Here is a 19453-nt window from a genome sequence, read left to right as displayed (position 1 = left end):
AACTCATCATTTCTTGGATTTAGCCAGTTTACTGAGGTTTTAGAGATCGTGGGAATGCCACATGCCCCATGGGCACCTGCCATCTCTCAGCTTTCCTCCTTCAACCTCCAGTCCATCCCCATGTCCCCGACGCCCACCAACCTGTGTCACCAGCATGTGGATGCCTGCACCCGCAAAAGCTGACTTCAGGCTCTCAGCCCCACTCTGCCCTGCTCTCCACAGACACACTGACTCCCTGTCAAGCTGGCTTACCTCTCCTACCTCCACCCTAAAATTCACATGTGCCACCCTACTCCAAGCCTGGCTGTGCCAGCTTGCTCCTCAGCCAAGCCCCCAAACCATCCTTTCTTTCATCCTCCTCGGGCCACAGCAGTAGTCTCCTCGTCGAAGCAACCGAGCCGGTAGGTGGTAACCGGGGAGCTGGTGTCGGGAAATGGGTTCCAGGAAGGTTAGCAGAAGCACTGGAGGGAAGGGGGCAGCTAGCAGGAGAGAGGTGGCCAAGTGGAGCTCCAGGCGACAGCGAGGGTCACACTGGGCCCGGCCGCTCAGCACGCAGAGTATAACACAGCTGCTCACGATGCTGTCTGCCACATTATCAACTACATCCTTACCAGGCTCAAAGTCTCGATCAGGGAGGCAGAGGTGTAGCCCCAGGCCAGCTGGAAGGAAGCCCTCCAGGGTAGGCAGAAATTCCTCTAAAACCCAGCCTTGGTCCTGCCTGCAGTGGGACCAAGTGAAGACGTCAAAGAGGAATCTTTTTCCTTCATCCCCCTGACCCCCTCTGACCCTGGAGCCAAAGCCTGAACAAGGCCTGCAGGTAAGGGAGCCAAGAGTTCCTGGCTTCTTGGAAGAGTGGCAAGGCAATTAGCAGAAACACGAAAGCAAAGCTGCCTAGAAAGAGCTTTAACTCCAAAATCTGGGGGCAGTGGTTCCATAGAAAGGAGAAAAGGGAACGCTCAGCGGGCTCACCCGCTTCTGCTAGACATAACTGCGGGTCTAGTATTTATATGTATGGTATAGTGAACTGCTTAACCCACGGCTCCATCCATGCGTTGGCACACTGGCAAGCCAAGTGTGACTGCAAAATGTATATGTACTTGGGCATCTGAGGGCTATACTCCCTCAGACTGCCATGCAGCACCAAGTCCTGCCCAGACGCTGGAAAGCAGTGGCCGACAGTGACTTGAGCCCTGTGTCAGACAGTTGTAGTGCCTGGAGCTGTGGAATCTCACCCACCAGCTCCTCCAGCTGCACCGCCCTGGGCTGCGTTATGGATTGAAGGGTCTCCAGCTTCAGCAGCTGTAGGCTGGGCAGCCCAGTGATAAGGCGGGGTCTGGAACTGCTTCCAGCTCCCCCAGATCTTTAAGAACAGAAGCTTTGGGAGCTGCCAGAGGAAAATGTTGGAGGTGTCTTGGGAGCAGAAGGCCTCCAAGCTATTCTGGAGCAGGGAAAGTTGCCGAAGAGCAGGGAAGACCTCTGAGGCGTTCTGCACCTCCAGTTTCAGTCCCCTGCCTTTTATAGTTAAGTTCTCCAAAAAAGGAAAGACGTTCAGGGACAACTTCCAGTGTTTCAGGCCTGAGGCTGCATGAAGCTCTAAGCTGGTCAGGTACACAGGCAGGCACAATACCACTGGGTCAGGGACAATACCACCGGAGCAGGGAGAGAGGGAAGCTTCAGTTTCAGGGTTTGCAGAGTCTCTGCTCTCCAGAAACCAGGGTCTGGGCTCAGTGATATTTAGGTGTCTAGCAGGCTAGGGGTAGTCAGCGCAGGCAGAGCAGTCAACCAGTCCTTACCCAGGTTAAGCAGGGCTTTTTTTTTTTTAATCCCAGTTCAAGGTCTCTAGTTGCTGTAGATTCTGGAAGAGCTGCCCCTCCAGGGAGAGCAGCTTGTCCTAAAGCAGCAGTTCCCGCAAGTGTGGTAAACAGGAGAAGGTGCCCGGAGGCAGGATGCTCAGCCCATTGCTTGCCAGATTCAGAGTCATCAGTCCTGACATGTCTCTGGTCTCATTCATGCATAGCGTCGGGCTCTGCAGTTGGTTTCCAGCCAGGTTCAGTCTCTGAAGTCAAGGCATGGCAACGAGAAACCCCAGTGGTAGCTTCGTCAGGCCAGTACTCGGAAGATTCAAGATCTTCAGGCTGTGGCGGGAAGCCAGGGCCTCCTGAGTTATATTTCTTATCTTGTTGCCTCCTACATTCAACTCCTGCAGCTCGAAGTGGGCCACAGCCTCAGCGGGCAGTTCAGCCATGGTAGTGAGCTGCGCAGACAAGATGTTGAGTTTCTGGAGTCCCAGGGGCCTTCACCTTCGCTGCCTCCAGATGTGTTTGGTCCAGGTTTAGAGTCTCCAACTGGAGACCCTGGAGGGACCCAGGACTAGCCATCGTCAGTCCCTGGCTGAATGACAAATCCAACAGGTGTAGGGTCCACAGATCCCTGGAAGAAGAGCCTTTTGCCAGATCTGGAAACGTGCCAGCCAGCTCCCCCACATCCTGAAGACAACTGTTCTTGATAGCCAGCCATTGTAGACTGTGAGGCAGTCGGATGCCTACCTTCTTGTCCAGACAGGGGCCCGAGATAAGGAGTCTCTGGAGGGAAATCAGGTCTGCAAAGGCTTCGGGAGGAGAAAGAGGGGTTTCCTCTTTAAAGGATGGTCTACAAAAGAGTTTCTGCTACTGTCCTAAGCCTCGGAGACCTTCTGGCAGGAGTCGGGTGAGATGCAAATTCATCCCCAGGAACTTGAGTCTGGGAAAAGCAGAGAAAGCATCCGGAGGCAGAGACGACACTGAGCCGCTGAGGCAGAGCCCCTCTATAGTCCAAGGCACAACTGCCAAGGTCTGTGTCAGGTTGGTCACTGAGAGGCATGTGGCAAGGAAGGACACCTGGGAGACAGAGCAGAGCAAGAAGTAGCGAGAGACCATCAGTAGGCATTAGGAAGTGGTCCAGCCTGTTGCCAGAGGCAGGGAAAGGAGCAGGCCAGGCAGCAGCAAGTGCCAGCCTGTTTCAGCACCAGCAGAATCAGAGCAGGAAGGAACTCCGACCCTCACCCAAGGAACTTGTGCATGTTGCCAATATTCACAACACGGGCAGGAGACGCATCCACTTCAGAAACCCTGCAAGATCTGAGAGCATAGACAAAGGGCCACAAGGCCTTCCACTGTGGAAATTGGGAAGCTGGGAGAAAGAAGTGAGGAACCAGACTCAGGGACATGGTGCCGAGGCTCCAAGGGAGCAGGGCAGGGCAGGGAAGCCCAAGGGTGGTTGGTGAATTGGGGACCTGGTCTCACTTCTCTATTAGGAGAAAACAAAGGGAGTTTCTTTTCTTCTTCTTATCTTCTTTCCCACGTAAAGTCCAGGCTGTCTGGAAACTCAAGGTGTAGAGAATGCTTTGAGCTTTGATCCTCTTACCTCCACCTCCCTGTTGCTGGCATCACGGGTGTGCACCACTGGACCTAGTTTAGGCAGTGCTGGGGTTAGAAGCCAGGCCTTGGTGGTGTGTGCTAGGCAAGCACTCTACCAATTGAGTAACATCAGCATCCTCTCCCCCTCCCCCCTGCCAGTAGAGTTTGTAAGCTCAAGATTTGGGTCCAGTCAGGCTTTCACACGTCCTATGCAAAGCATCTCACCTCTTCTGAGCCTGTTCTCGCCTCTATCCAGGATGCGGACTAAGCCCTGCTTTGTAGGAGTGCTGCAAATGGAGATTCAGGTCAGCATGGGCTATTTTCCTCATCCCTTTCGTTATGACTTCCTTTACAGACACCCTGGAGTTCTTGGATAAACACAAAAGGGAATGTTCTGTAAGGTACACATCAACATGAGTCTGTCAAGGACATCTTGTAGACTCTGCAAGGAAAAGAAATCCCAAAAGTCATTTCACCCTGAGAGGACTGGGAGCAGGGAGGACTCCACCTCTGCTCTCTGAGACTGGGGCAAGGAAAGAAAGCCCGCCATCCTTGACCGTGACATGCACCGCCAGAACAGGGCTGGGACCCATGGGAAAACAGAAAAAGAGAGGAGCAATGTGATGACTTCAAACTGTGAAGGAAGGCATTCAGCACAAGTCAGCATCTGTTCATGATGTGAAAAACTAACAAACTCCGAGAGAAGAGACTCCTCTCGACTTCAAATGGCTTAGCTCTCCCATCCTCAGTGCCTTTGGTAAAGCCGGGAGTGAGCCAAATGCATTTCTGCTCAGCATGGGGATCAAAGATTGGTGGGACAGGAACGAAAAATGATGGAATTGAAGGAATTTTAAAAGAAGAAGCGCAGCCGGGCGATGGTGGCGCACGCCTTTAATCCCAGCACTCGGGAGGCAGAGGCAGGCGGATCTCTGTGAGTTCGAGACCAGCCTGGTCTACAGAGCTAGTTCCAGGACAGGCTCCAAAGCCACAGAGAAACCCTGTCTCGAAAAACCAAAAAAAAAAAAAAAAAAAGAAGAAGCGCGATAGTTACTGTTGAAGGAGGCCGCTTGTTTGTTTCCCAGCTGCCCAGAAATGGAAATAACCACACAGAAACTATATTATTTAAATCACTGCTTGGCCTATTAGCTCTAGCTTCTTATTGGCTAACTCTTACATATTAATTTAATCCTGGTGTGAGGGGCTCCTCTCCTTTCTCAAGTCCCGCAAGTTTCCCCTGTGTTTTTCATCCCGCCTCAGGTCCGTTGTGGAAATGCAAAGAGGGTGGCAGTGAGGTACATCGCACAGAGAAGCAAGCTTCCATTTTTAAACCCGGAATTTATGGCATCATAGAGCTTTGTTCTGTAGACCACTATTTCAGCCAAGATTCAGTCAACAAACCAAGCAAACGGAACTTTCTGGCTACTCAAAATCACCTACCAAAATAAGGATCTTGATCTTCACATTCATGAATTCATCCAATCCAAAATTACACGATCAAATCCTTGGTCTGCACTCTCTGAATCTGCTTCTATAAGTGTCTAAATTTTGCCAATAGATCACCACATTTTTTTAAATCCCTTTTTGCCTCTCTTCCTGGTTTTGACTTTGTAGTAACTGCTTTCTGTGTGCCAAATCTCTAGTTCTACATCTCTGCACTCCTAAAATCTTTTCTCTTCTCCCCTCCCCTCTGTCTCTCATCTCCCTCCACTCCGTCCCTTTCTCCTCCTCATCTTCTCAGATACTTCCTCCTCCTCTCTCTCCTCCTCCCCCTTGTTCTCCTCCACCTCTTCCTCCCCCAACTTCTCCTTATCCTCTTCCTCTCCCTCCTCCCCCTCCTCCTCCTTTTCCTCAGTTCTCTCCTCCTCTCCCTCTTCCTCCCCATCCTCTTCCTCAGATCCCTCCTTCTACTCCGCATCCCAAGCAGACTGTTACTTGCTGATCATATTGTCTAGCTTCCATGTAAGAGTTTTGAAGAGAAGGAATCCCCTCGAGTGTGTCTTCCCCTCCTCTCCTTTGGCGAAATTTCTAACTATCTCTGAAACTCACTGCGGCTCTAAATTCCAAAGGACAGCTCTGTCTTAGAGCCAGCTTCCCTTGGCTCTGAACTTTGCCCTGCTAGCACTTCCCTTGGTCCCTGCCTCTGCATACAATAGATGAGTCTTCAATCACGGTAACTGAAGGTGAACACTTGAACTTGGGAGTTCGAATATGAGTTCGTATCCATGCCACGTCCTTGTTCCTCAGATCTCCATGTTAGTCATACTGCTACATAGCAATGACCCCTGAGTCTCCGAGTCTTGCTTGAAATCGGCACTTCATTCTGAGTGACCAGAAGTTCTAATGCTTTCACCAAATATTAATTCCCTAGAGCACACTGCCGAAATCTGAGTTTTCACAGTCCTTGGCTCCAGCAAGCCCTGAGAGTCAGTTAGCGTCAGCCTCGTTTCCTGGGCCTGTTGTCGACAGCCATTCCATACACAGTCTCTCTCTGCTTTGTTCCGTTTACCTGCTGCAGACTCTGGTGCAGGCTGACTAACGCAGAAAAGAAACTTTTCAAATCTGGATTCTGGTGAACTTGTGGGATCTTCGGGGACAACGAGAACCAGACTTAGCGGCCACGCACCAGAATCAGTCCCAGGGGATACCACTTCTGCTGTGGCTGTGGTTAGTGACTGGCTTTCCCAGTCTCCCAGACAGTCACACAGAAGCTGCTGCCAGCATAGGAACCAGACACGGCTGCCTTTTGCCCCTCGGACTGATCACCAAAGACAGAATCTAATGTTGGGAATCTTGCCTTATGAGTTGGAAGTGTGAGGTACCCCTGCTTGCCAAATACTAGTCCACGGTTCTCAGTATAGCTCAGGAGGGATGAAGGCAAGACCCTAGCACTTTCCTCTCTTCTAAAAATGACCAGACCCTACCTCCCCACCTTCCTAGATGGCGGGGGATCACCCCCCAAAAGAAAGCAAAAAGAACCCCACTGGGATGTTGGAGCACCAGGGATGGTTGATATCCACTAGCCTGTGTGAACTATATTGAATTCAGGGTTTTTTTCTGTAGCATGTGGCAAACTGCCTTTGGTATGACACTCCTGGTTTGCCTTCTCCTTCCTTTTTCAGAGAGGAAGAGGGGCTTACCTTAAAGATGAGTTTGAGGAAAGAGTGGGCGTGCCCCCTCTGCCTTCCTCTTTCCTTTCCTTTTAGGAGTATGCACCTTAACCTCCTGCTCTGTGTTCTGATTTTGTTAAGAATGAATTGCAGACAGAAACACCAACAAATCCCCTTCACTTTCTTCAGCTGGATGGATAAAAGCAATTCTGGCCTTCGCTAGCAGAAAGCCCACGCGTCTGTGGCTTACTTCATCCGGTCCAGAGTCGGCCTCTGATGCTTAGCTCCATCAGCTGTGGATGGGAAAGCCAACGCCTCAGCCCTCTAACTTCATGAGTATCACCTGGCTAAAATACCACGGCCTCTGCATTTGTGCAGCCCATAGCCTAGTGGGAGAGAGAGGTGTAAGGGACTATTATTACAAGAAAGGCCCGTGTTTAAGTGCCCCTCCCTAAGCTACAACATAGAGCATTTACATAAAGAATTCAAAACTGAAGCTGGAGAGGTGGCTCAGTGGTTAAGAGCACACGCTGCTCTTACAGAGGACCTGGGTTCAATTCTCAGCAGCTGCATGGTGGTTCACCACCATCAGAAACTCCAGTTTCAGGGGATCCAACACCCTCTTCTGACCTCTGAGGGCACTAGGCACACATGTGGTGCAGATACATACTTGCTGGCAAAACACTTACTCATACACATAACGTAAATCTAAAAAATTTAAAAACTGTAGCCCTTTACCTTTCTGGTGGTGGTTTAAAAAAACAAAACTGAGATCAGAATCTAGTGTGTGTGTAGGTTGGATGGAGACAGTACTTCGGTGGCAACAAGCAGCCTTTAGCCTCTAACTGTAGGACATTAAACTCTTTGAGCCCAGGAGCCCCTTCCTTCGCCACTCTTGCCTACTTAATAAAAGCGAAAAGACTGGAATTTGCAGCCATGTAGGAAGGAAGGAAATGCCAAAAGGAGATTGCCTGAGCTTCCCTCTGTTGTGGAAGATGAAGATGAATTTTCTTTATCCTATTTCCCAAGTGCAGGGAAGAATGGGCCAAGAAAGACCATCTTTAGTGGGAAAATTTGGGGATTCCTGCAGATGCATCTTTTCCTTCCCTGGAGATTTTGTCAAAGATCTCAGAGACTAAGCCCAAAGGTGGAGGTGCATGCCTTTATTCCCAGCACAGAGGAAAGTGGATCTCTTTGAGTTCAAGGTCAGCCTGGTCTACAGAGAGAGTTCCAGGACAGCCATAGCTACACAGTGAAGCTCTGACTTGGGGGGAAAAAAGAAAGAAGAAAAGAAGGAGGGAGGGAAGGAAGGAAGGAAGGAAGGAAGGAAGGAAGGAAGGAAGGAAGGGAGAGAGAGAGAGATAAGGAAAGAAAGAAAGAAAGAAAGAAAGAAAGAAAGAAAGAAAGAAAGAAAGAAAGAAAGGAATCTCAGAGACTTAAAGACTGGCTGTGTATCAAACATCTTGATAAGTCTTTTGAATAAACACAGAAGTGTTTATATTCCAAAATTCCCCTTTTTAACCAGCCAGAGTTCCTTTTATTCATAAACATAACTAGCATTTTTATTGAAAATATATTATGTGCCCTCCCTCCCCAACCCTGCCCACCCCACAGGTTGGGGGTCAAAATGAGGACTTAGGCCGGGCGGTGGTGGCGCAGGCCTTTAATCCCAGCACTCAGGAGGCAGAGGCAGGTGGATCTCTGTGAGTTCGAGGCCAGCCTGATCTAGAAGAGCTAGTTCCAGGACAGGAACCAAAAGCCATGGAGAAACCCTGTCTCGAAAAAATCAAAAAAAAAAAAAAAATGAGGACTTAGTGCCAGGCAAGTGCTGGACTACTGAGCTACAGTCCCACGCCTGTTATGTTCCCCTGATCTTCGGGATGAGGTTTCTGTAAATTCCTCCCCCTCCCCAGCCTCCAGATGAAGGCCTGTTTCCCAAGGAAGTTCAGTGACCTCCCCAGTCTCCAAGATAGTTTCTTTCTCTGCAGAAGGCCCTTAGTTACCCCTTCCCCATTTGGGCTTTCAGAGGATGGAAGTTTGGACAATGGATAGCTTCTTGTTTCCAACTTTGTGCCCGGTGTCTTCACTTCACTCTCAAATTCTTAAATATCCCAGAGAAAGAGGCATTCTTGCTTCCTGACAGTTCAGACATCACCAGGATAGACAGAGGAGTCCAAACAAGTGTCATCAGATGGGGAGAGAAATGTTTGCTCATCTGCAGAACACAAAGAATGCCCTCCAGAGAACAGGACTCCAGAGCAGAGAGGTGGGCAGACCAGTGGGAGGCAGCAGCACCTGCCTGCACTGTGAGGAAGCGAAAGAGCCCCAGCTAAGCATTTCCGAAGAAGGTTTTTTTGGTTTTTGTTTCTTTGAAGTCAGGAAACAAATAAATTATGGCTGCCCGGGCAGTATTAACTGGGGGGACGTGGGGCTATTTCAAGGAAGTTTAAATTAGCTGGGGGAGGTACCTGGGGAAGGTGGGAACCAGGAGTGGGTCATCAGCTAGGTAACAGGTGGGGAAATGGTCTCTAGAGACACGTGTGCCCTCCCTTCAGCTTCAGACTGGAGGGACCCCCACAAGAAACTGAAAACCCCCCTGGGATCTCAAGCTGGGAGATCGGAAAGGCTGAACTTCATCTCTCAGGAAGAGATTTCTTTCACATAGTTCTGGGAACTTGGCAGACCATCCTTAGAAGGCAGTCTAAATCTGAGATAATGCAGGCCACACTTTGACTGGTCCTCCTCTTAGCTATAAATACCTCTTGGCCTCCATTTAAACCTAAGTCTCATGTCGGGACCTCAACGCTGGACTTGTGGGGTTCGATGAACGTCTTTATTTGTTCCTTTTCTCAATGTGGCCACACTGAAGGGTGAAGAGATGACTAGGCAGTTAAGAACATGTATGGGGGGCTAGAGAGATGGCTCAGCGGTTAAGAGCATTGCGTGCTCTTCCAAAGGACCCGAGTTCGATTCCCAGCAACCACATGGTGGCTCACAACCATCTGTAATGAGGTCTGGTGTCCTCTTCTAGCAGGCATATATGCAAACAGAATATTGTATCCATAATAAATAAATAAATATAAAAAAGAAGAACATGTGTGGTTCTTGCACAGAACCTGAGTATGAGTCTCAGCACCCACACCAGGAGGTTCACTCCTGCCTGTAAGTCCAGCCCCGGGGGCAAGGATGCCCTCTTCTGGCCTCTGTGAGCATATGCATTCACATGCACAAACACACACACACACACATGATTAAAAGTAAAATGTGGTATGCTGAATAAATCTCACTTTCACTAGTGCTTTATTTAATTGACCTGTTAAGGACAAGTGGACCAGGCTTTGACCCTAACAACTCCAGTAGCAGCAACAGAGTCTCCTATTTATTCTCTTTCCCTCTGCACCTCATATTTCAGCTTCAACTTTGCCACCCAACCAGCCACAGCCGCTTCTCGGCCTCATGGCTGCCGGTGGTCACCACTTCCCAGGGGACAGCAGGCTGAACTCACACCAAAGGTTGGATTTGGAGGGTGTAAGAGCCCTGTCCCTCACTATTCTGGTGCCTCTCAGAGCCCATCCACTATCACCACCCAGAACACCTGTTAAAGGAGGGTTTCAGCTCTTCTAGAAACAGGTTCTGATGCCCTTCCCCCAGCCCATGCCACCCCAGGGATCCACTGTAGGTGCTCAGATGAAGAGACAGGACCCCTGACATCCTCCTTTCTTATAACCTTCTGGACGATTCCTCTCTACCTGGTTCTCTGTCTATACAGTGAGCTTGCTGGGATGTTCTCCCTGGGGGTAATGGGGTTCTGCATGGTTTTAGGGTGAGACGCAAACACCACTCTTTGATCATCCCAGAGGCCAGCAGAGTTCTCTGGAGTTATTTTGTCCCGGCTCCTCAGCGTCCCCTTTCCTCTAGTCTTGTAGATTTCATTATACAGCTAGTCTCCTTTGGGGCAGTCTACCAAGTCCGCAGGGCATTTGCTCTGTGTTCTCATCCAGGTCACACCTATTCTGAGCAACACAGTGGGCACAGAGGCAAAGGGGCAAAGAGGAAGAAAATCCTCTGTTTGCTAAGTGGGGCAAACATGGGAGTGGAAGAAGGGGCATGATCCAGAGCCCCCTTGGTTTTCCTGTGAGCTGACCACACTTCCCTGTAATATATTAGCAGCAGCCCTTCCAGAACCCAACATTCAAGATCAGAGGAAAGCAGACCTCTCTCCAGATTGCCTCCACAAGGACTTCTGAGATTCCTACAGGCCATCAGTTCTCTGACATTACTTCTGCCTTCTCTGCTGGACCCTAGTCTGAAGTGGGTCTGCCCTCGAGATCCCCTCTCCTCAGATTGCCTCTTGTTGACTGTCCCCAGCATGAGCCTGTCCCAGTAAGCCCTGATATGTTAGTTGGTCTTGTTAACGTGACACAAATGTCTTAAAAGAGGAATCTTTATTGATAAAATGTCTCCATACTATTAGCCTTTATGCCAGTCTGCAAGACATATTAATTAATGATTAATGTGAATGGTGTCTCCTGGGCAGATGCTAAAGAGATGGCTCAGAGGTTAAGAGCACTGGTTGCTCTTCCAGAGGCCCTGAGTTCAATTCCCAGTACCCACATGGTGACTCACAACCATCTGTATGAGATCTGGTGCTCTCTTCTGGCCTGCAGGGATACATGCAGGCAGAATACATAATAAATATCTTTTAAAAAATCAAAAAGAAGGAAGGAAGGGAGGAAGAGAGGGGAGGGAGGGAGGGAGAGAGAGAGAGAGAGAGAGAGAGACAGAGACAGAGACAGAGACAGAGACAGAGACAGAGACAGAGAGAGCGCAAGCAGGCTGAGGAAGCCATAAGGAGCAAACCAGTAAGCAGCATTCCTCCATGGCCTCTGCTTCAGATCCTGCCTCCAGGTTCCTCCCTTGAGTTCCTGCCCTGGCTTCTCTTTGTGATGGGCTGTAGGGTGTAAGGTGCAATGAACCCTTTCCTCCCTGAGTTGGCTTTGGTCAGTGTTGCATCACAGCAATAGAAACAAAACTAAGGCTCCTGAATTCCCTTTCCCTGTGTTTCCTCCCGAGGCTGTCTTGTACAGTTCCCCTGGCTCACAGATAGCATCTGTTTACCCGTGACTTCCTGGCCTCCCACGGAGCACCAGGTTCTTATGCAACTACCTATTAGACATCTTCATTTTAGGGGCAGGGTACCAAATAAACAATTCAGACACTTACTTGGCTAAAAATAAACTTCTAGTTTCCAGCCTGCTCCATCCTACTTCCTCTAAATGCTTCCACCTTTTTCTGTTTATGGTGGTATTGGGAATCTAGATCCACGGCCTTGCATGTTAGGTAAATGTGATACCACAGAGCTATATACCCCAGCCCTGCGTATCTCCTCCTAAGGAAATCTGGGTGCATAGTACAACCCTGTCTACAAAGTTCTTCAATCCACAAACTGAAAGTCACTCCTGGTTGCTCTTTCATTCATCCCCAGAAGCCAGCCCTGGAGGTCACACTGGAACCCCACCTTCTTGTCCCCATCCCCATCCCCAGACTTCTAGATGATGTGGCCATCTCCTTCTGTGCAAACCACAGCTGTGTTCTCCTTCCGGCCTCCTACAACCCACTTTGCACACAGAATGGATAGTAAGGGCTGAAGAGATGGCTCAGCGGTTAAGAGCATTGCCTGCTCTTCCAAAGGTCCTGAGTTCAATTCCCAGCAACCACATGGTGGCTCACAACCATCTGAAATGAGATCTGATGCCCTCTTCTGGCTGCAGACACACGGACAGAATATTGTATACATAATAAATAAATAAATATTTTTAAAAAAAGAATGGACAGTAAGCTCTTTAAAGACACACACGGCATCTCCCTGTTCTGCTTGCAGCCCTCCCCAGCTCCCCAGCACACTGAGGATAAAACTGCCTTGCTTGCTGTGGCCTGGGCTAGCCCTGCCTACCTCCCGCATCATCTTTCTCTCCCTCTCTCAAGTCACGCTTGACCTTCTCAGGACTCCTGTGTTTGATGAGCTCTGCCTCACTGTGGGGGTGGAGGGAGCTTCGGCTTTCAGGAAGACTGGTTGTTTTGTAGATGTGTCTTCTTCTGTGCAAAGGCTTGTGTGCATATCCATTGCAACTGACTATGAATTAATACTGCAAAGTTCACGGCTTTGTAGATGGGCCACCTCTTTAGAGGCTTTTTGCCGGAGACGAAACAATTCTTCAGGGTCATCGGGAGGCTCTGTTCTTCCATCCTATTTTCTTAGCAGATAGCAGGTCTTTGAACCTAAAACCAAACCAAACACTTTGAAGTCTTGCCAACCATGAAAAGAGAGTAACTTGGTCATCGTAGTGATGTGGAAAGAAAACAGAATTTCATGCCAAATCATTTTGTGAAATGAGAGAAGGGCGCGTTGAAGTAAGAGAAGCTGGCCGCTAACACAATATAGGGAACTTCCAGCTTTCAGACACATGTGGAGAGGCAGGGAACACGGCTCCGCAGTTACAGAAGTCAAAGAAGAGAACACGGAACTCTCTGGAGCTGTAGTTACAGGTGGCTGTGAGCTGTTCAATGTGCTGGGAACCGAACTCAGGTCCCCTGCAAGAGCAGTACTCTTCTCTCCCATCCTGCTTCTATCTCTAGGAGCCCGTGTCATTCTGGCAAGTTACTCAGGTGGTGGTGTCTCATGCCTTTAATCCCAGCACTTGGGAGGCAGAGGCAGGTAGAGCTCTGTGAGTTTGAGGCCAGACTGGTCTACAAGAGCTAGTTCCAGGACAGGCACCAAAGCTACACAGAAAAACCCTGACTTGAAAAATCAAGAGAGAGAGAAAGAGAGAGAGAGAGAATCAGGCAAACTTCCAAGGGCATAGTTTTAATAGTTTCTTCTCCTTTCCAGATGGACAGATCCCACGGAGCTAATAAGTAGAATGTAGCCCATTATGTATTACATTAATATGTATTAAGATTTCAAAGACTACTAGCTCACTCTGAAGACACCTACCCATGGCACCCAGTCCTTAGTCCATGAAAGAGCCCAGGCTACAGTGAAAGACCACCTCTAGGGCCTGGTTCAGCCCCAGCTAAGGTCCCAGCCTCCACTTGCAGACTCGCAAGTGCTAGGGCCTTCAGATGATCTCACTTGTCCCCACAATATGGAATGAGGCTGAGATGCACTGTTTCTAACCAGCTCTCCCCAACCACCAGTCTGTGAACAGCATGAGTGCTATCTGGGGCTGTGCTACACAGTCACAGAGAGCTGGAGCGCTGGGAACTGGTAGATATTCAAATCCTGGATGGCCCTCTACAGACGTGAGTCAATAGTTGGCAGACACACCTAGCTTCTCATTCAGTGATTTGGCTAAAAGCCTCCTTAAAACAAGACCTGGCCGGGCGGTGGTAGCACACGCCTTTAATCCCAGCACTTGAGAGGCAGAGCAGGCAGATCTCTGTGAGTTCCAGACCAACCTGGCTAGTTCCAGGACAGGATCCAAAACCACAGAGAAACCCTGTCTCAAAAAAAAAAAAAAAAAAAAAAAAAAAAAAGAGCTGGGGAGACTGAGGCAGGAGTTTTGCAAATTCAAAGCCTTTAAAAAGAAAAAAGTGTGGGGAGGTCTAGAGATGGAGGTCGTTTCAGGCTGGATTCTGAGGATACCTCGCAGAAACCATAACGGACCCAGGCCTCCCTCAATCCCAGTCTTTTATGAAGTCTTCTGCATTTTGCCGCCACCCACAGATGTTCACAGATATTCTGGGCCCACAGAGACACGGTGCCCAGCTGGGCATGCTTTCTCTGCTCTTGCTTTTCTTTCTCCCCAGCTTTTGTTCCTAAATTCCAAGGTGCTTTTTCCAAGCAGAGTGCCCAATGCACAGGCTCTTTTCTATTCCACTCTGTTTTAAAACGGGCTTCAAGAGCCTCGTGTGGGAAGAACTCACAGGAACAGCTAGGGCATGGTGACTTTGAGCAATGACGTCTGAGAAGATGGAAGAGAGGCAAGGGATGCCACCGCCAGCTGCGGGTAACCTTGGCTGCTGAGGGCAGGGCGGGGGAGGGGAGAAGGAATTAGGGCCATCTGTGAGTCTGTGCCTTGTGACTCTGAGTCATCGTATATTCGCCCCAGCCCCCTGCAAAGCGCTTCCACCGCTTCCACCGAGTTTTATAGGTCCCTGGGTTCTGTCTTCTGCCTCGCTTACGCTAAGATAACAAATCTGTTCCCACAGCAGTCCTGCCATTTTGCTGACCCCAGGGCCTCCAACATCCTCTTACAGAGCTCGTCCTTCCTTCCAAGCCAGTTCCACACAGCTGCTCCTGCCAGGCACAGCTGTCAACTGTGGAGGCCTGCAGCCACTCGTCAAGCAATGGATATTCCTCTCCTCCGCCACAGGACTTGACCTGCACAGCTGCCTCTCCCCGCTCCATCCATGCCCACCCTCTCCCCTACCCCACATCCCGAAGCTCCCTGACTTTGCACAATGCGCAGCAGCAGGAGGCTATAGTGATATTTCATTTATGTTTTAATAAATAAGACTTGCCTGAAGACCAGAGGGTACAACTAAGCCACTAGAGGCTGGGCAGTGGTGTCACATACCTTTAATCCCAGGGTTTGGGAGACAGGCAGAGGGATCTCTGTGAGTTCAAGGCCACCCTGGGCTACACAAGGTCAATGCAGAAACAGATCCAGGTGGTGGCAGTGGCTCACACCTGTAATCCCAGCACTAAAGGGGAATATAAAATGGGAGGAGGCAGAGGCTCAGGGCTCAGTCTGCAGTGGCCCAGCCGTGACAGAGGTAGACTTTTCTAGCAGCTGGCTGTTTTGCTTCTCTGATCTTCAGATTGAACCCCAATATCCGTCTCTGGGTTTTCATTATTCACACTACAGAAGGCAGCGCTTGGAGCTACCACAGGGTGAGGTCAAGGCATCTCCAGGAGAAGGGGAGGGGAGGATTTGCCCAAGGCCTCTCTCCTCAGTTTGTCTGTATCTTTCAGGGCCCTGTGTTTCCTTACAGTGTCCTCTGTGTTTAGATTTCTCCTGTTTGTAAGAACACCAGTCGCCTTGGGATAAGGACTTCATTTTAGTTCAATGTCCTCTGAAAGACTATCTTGAAAGGTCACATCCTGGGGTACTGGGGGTTCGACACTAACATACCTATTTTGGGGGAGGGCACAGGCAAAGTTCTGCCTCTAGTAAGTCCCTTCTGTTTGTCACGGGAGCCGTGGCAGACCCAGTTCATGTGCATGGAACCATTGCATTATTTGGACACATTCTGCCCGACTCTCTCCTCATAACCACAGGCCCCAGACCTCTGAGGCTGCTCTCCTTCTCTCCCCAACTCCCAGCGTCATCACGGCTTCATGTACTGGCTGGACTGGTTGGAGCTGCTCATCTACCACATTCTACCTCAGGCATGGCACCTCTGCTCCCTGTGAGCAGGTGTCACCCTACAGTTTGTGTTCCCAGCTCACCTCTTGCTGGGCCTGCTCTCTGCCACCCTCCTGGAGTCAACACCTGTGCCCTGACTCTAGGTCCTGCCTTGAATTCCCCTGCAGGGAGCCATAGGCAACGTGCTGACGTCCTGAGATGCCACCTAGAAAGATGGTTCTTCCTCTGCATCCCCAGAGACGGGTAGATAATTGACCCGGTGCCAACAGCCATTGTCGTTCCTGTCTCAATCTTCCTTCCTGCCTCCTTCATTCAGACAGCTGCTGCGTGCAGAGTCCCTGATATAGTCAAAAGGACTGTGATAACAACTGCTTGTGAGTTTCCTCGGTGTTTCAAAGTACAGAGCTAGTGTCTTAGAACAAGGTAGCTCTTCAGCTCACCTATTGGTGGACCAGGGATGTTCCAACATTCTCCAGATGGGGGCAGTGTTCTTAGAACGTGTGAAATCATCAGGAGATGGAGCCTCACCAGAGGAAGATGGTCAACCAGAGACTTGATTCCATTTCCTGTCTATTCTCTACTTCCTGGTCCTCCAAACCTGAGCAAGCGGCCTCACCCTCCTGCCACCACAGACACAAGCTGTTTCTGCCTCCATGACTCCTTGCTGTGATGGATTGTTCCCACAAACCATGAGCCATGCACCCTTCTTTAAGTTGCTTCTCCGCAGGTGTTTGGTCACGGTGATGAGAGGTATCACGACCACCCCCCACAAACACTACCACCATCCACTCGTCTCCAGGCACCAAGCAGTCACTGAGCTCCTATCCTCAGCTGGCTTTGGTCAATAGGAGCACTGAGAAAAGACCGGTAAGGGAAGCGAGGGGTGAGGTAGGCTGCGCATTCCTTCACTTCTCCCTGCCGCACTGCTGTAGGCTGCTGCTTGCTGCAGCTGACTTCAGCTCTCGTTGGTGGCCTTTTCCATGAAGGGACCCTAAAATGAGGCAATTACTCTTTTCTCTCTGACCCTCAGCCTCGAGGTCAGCAGCATCCTTGCCCTCGCAGCCGCAGGCTCCATGCTATATTGCTACACTTGTTTCCCTAAACTCTGCCCACAGCTTTTCACTCACCCTTCCTAAGCTGTGTCTCAGACTACCTAATGCCAGGGTGTTGATTATGTTCTGATGGGATGCGCAGGGTATTCCCCTCCCACCTTGCCTAAAATTCATGGTTCCTGAGCTATTGCCCAAGTTAACTTTAACTGCCAGTTTGACACAACCCTAAGAAGAGTTTCTGTTGAGTCTGGTTGGTCTGTATGCACGCATGTCTGTGAGGGATGTTTCCACTTTTGACGGATGTGGGTGGGCCCAGCTCACCATGGGAGGTATCATCCCCTGGGCTGTATGAGGAAACTAGGTGAAGATGAGAAAGTGAACCTGAACCAGCAGGTGCCATATGTCATTGGATGTGAGTGAGTTCCCTGTGAGTTCCCTGCTCAGAGCTAACACTGCATGGGCTTTTCTGCCCGATGCTGAGACCCGCAAGTGTAAGATGAAATAAACCCTTTCCTCCTTTTCATTGCCTTCGGCCAAGTTTTTCTCACAGGAACAGCAGGGCACCAGGACAGCTACGGATGAAGTTATAAGGCTAGTGAATTGTTATTATTGGGCATTGGATATGGTTATTATTTCAGTCCCTGAGACCTGTAGGAATTCAGATGTCTTCTGAGTTTCTAGGATTCCTGAGTCCCCCCCATTCCCTCCATATTTCTGGTGCCCATGCCACTCACCAAGTCACCACTAAGGGGAGAGAATTACACAGTTACTTCTCTCTCTCTCTCTCTCTCTCTCTCTCTCTCTCTCTCTCTCACACACACACACACACACACACACACACACACACACACACACCCCTTTAGATTTATAAGGCACACTGTACTCTGTCTCTCAACTGGTTTGGGCTGGCTTTGGTAGACTCTAGATACATTTGTCAAATGTACAAAACCCTGAACCGGGCCAAACCCCAACCTGGGTTCCTTTCCTCTTTTTCAACCGTGGCCTGTTCTATGTCCAAATCCCTTCCCTTGGGGATCATTCCTAGAAACAAGCTTTAAGGAAGGAATAGTGTGGCATTTATCCCCACTCATATCTACAAATGTCCCACCACCATCCTCACTGCCTCCCACCATCTTGGAGAAAGGTTCAGGGCCATTCCCCTGCATCTTACACATAATTACTGCACTTCACTTTTCTCATAGCCTTGATGAAATGTCTGACAAAAATAACTTTAGGAAGGAAGGTTTGGGGGGCTCACCGTTCAAGGGTTCAGCTTGGGGAAGGCGGAACAATTAAACTTGAAGCAGCTGGTCACTTTGCATCCACAGAAGGAAGAAGAGAGAGAGAGGAGAGAGAGAGAGAAAGAGAGGAAAACTGACCCCCCTTTCCCTTTTAGTTAGTCTAGGACCTCACCCTGTAGAAAGGTGTTGCCCACATTCAGGTTAGATCATCTCACTTCAGTAAATCCAATGATCTAGGAACTTCACAGACACCCGGATATATGTCTCCTAGGTAACTCTGAATCCTGTCCAACTGGCAATCAAAGCTAACCACGCCCCTGCTTCCTGTCTGCTGGAGGTCAGCTCCACCTAGAAAAGTGGAAGGCTCTCTCTTTCCTCCACCTTCAAATTCTATCCACCAAAAAACATTCCTGCAGGTAAATGTTCTCAGAGAGAAGCGCGTGTGTGTGTGTGTGTGGGTGGGTGTGTGTAGGCAGAGGCAGAGACAGAGACAAGGGGAGAGACAGCTTCCCATCTTCAGTCCACTGCTGTCTGACCCACCTCCGCCTGGCATCTGCCTACCTAGCATCCTTAGCGTCAGAAAATGAAGTATGTTTACTGTGTCTCCTAATAGGTAGCTCTACCTATGATAGATAGGAAGTTGTTTAACCTTCTGACTTCGCATGACCCTCCTCCATCCCTGGCATCAGAAGCTAACCCTCACGGGCTACCTCTCTATCCTCCCATGCCTTTCAGCAGAGCGGACACACAGCTGCGTAAGGTCAACGGCTCTACTCCTCCCTCTGAGTAAGATGGCCCAATGGTTCCGGACCTAACTGGGCATAAATCCTTAAATCCTTATTCTGGTTTCCAAAGCGGCCTTGCGGGATCTGGTCCTCAACTGCTTTCCCCATCCAATGCCACTCGGTTCGCAGTCAGCCACACCACTTCAGTCTCCAGACCCACTGCCTCTCTCGCTGGCAGACCCTGACCCTCACCAGCATCCTCCTCCATCGGCAACACTTGACTGTGTTAAGGAAAAAGGAGATAAGAATGGAGCTGGCAGAGATGGTACTAACTCGACCACTTACCGTGCATGTCCGACTACATTGCATACCTTATTCTTAATCTTCATAACAGTGTCGCTGGGGAGCGTCCTGTTTTCCCCAGGTTGCAGATGAGAAACTGAGGCTTCTGGAGTCTGGTGGTCTGCTTCGAGCCACATGGGGAAGAAGTGAAAAAGTCAGAATTTGAATCTAAACCTATTGGACTCAAATAAAACAAAACCAAAAAAAAAAAAAAAAAAAA

At 49.7% G+C, this 19453-nt stretch overlaps 1 pseudogene; it reads right to left on the bottom strand.

The window, feature by feature from the left end:
* Positions 1-289: 289 nt before the first annotated feature.
* Positions 290-19243, bottom strand: LOC101999057 (annotated as a pseudogene).
* Between the last annotated feature and the right edge of the window lie 210 nt (positions 19244-19453).

The sequence above is a fragment of the Microtus ochrogaster genome, chromosome 10, assembly GCF_000317375.1.
Source record: "Microtus ochrogaster isolate Prairie Vole_2 chromosome 10, MicOch1.0, whole genome shotgun sequence".
NCBI classification, from domain to species: domain Eukaryota; kingdom Metazoa; phylum Chordata; class Mammalia; order Rodentia; family Cricetidae; genus Microtus; species Microtus ochrogaster.
The sequence above is the reverse complement of the archived record's forward strand: the minus strand, read 5'-3'. Positions and strand labels throughout refer to the sequence as shown.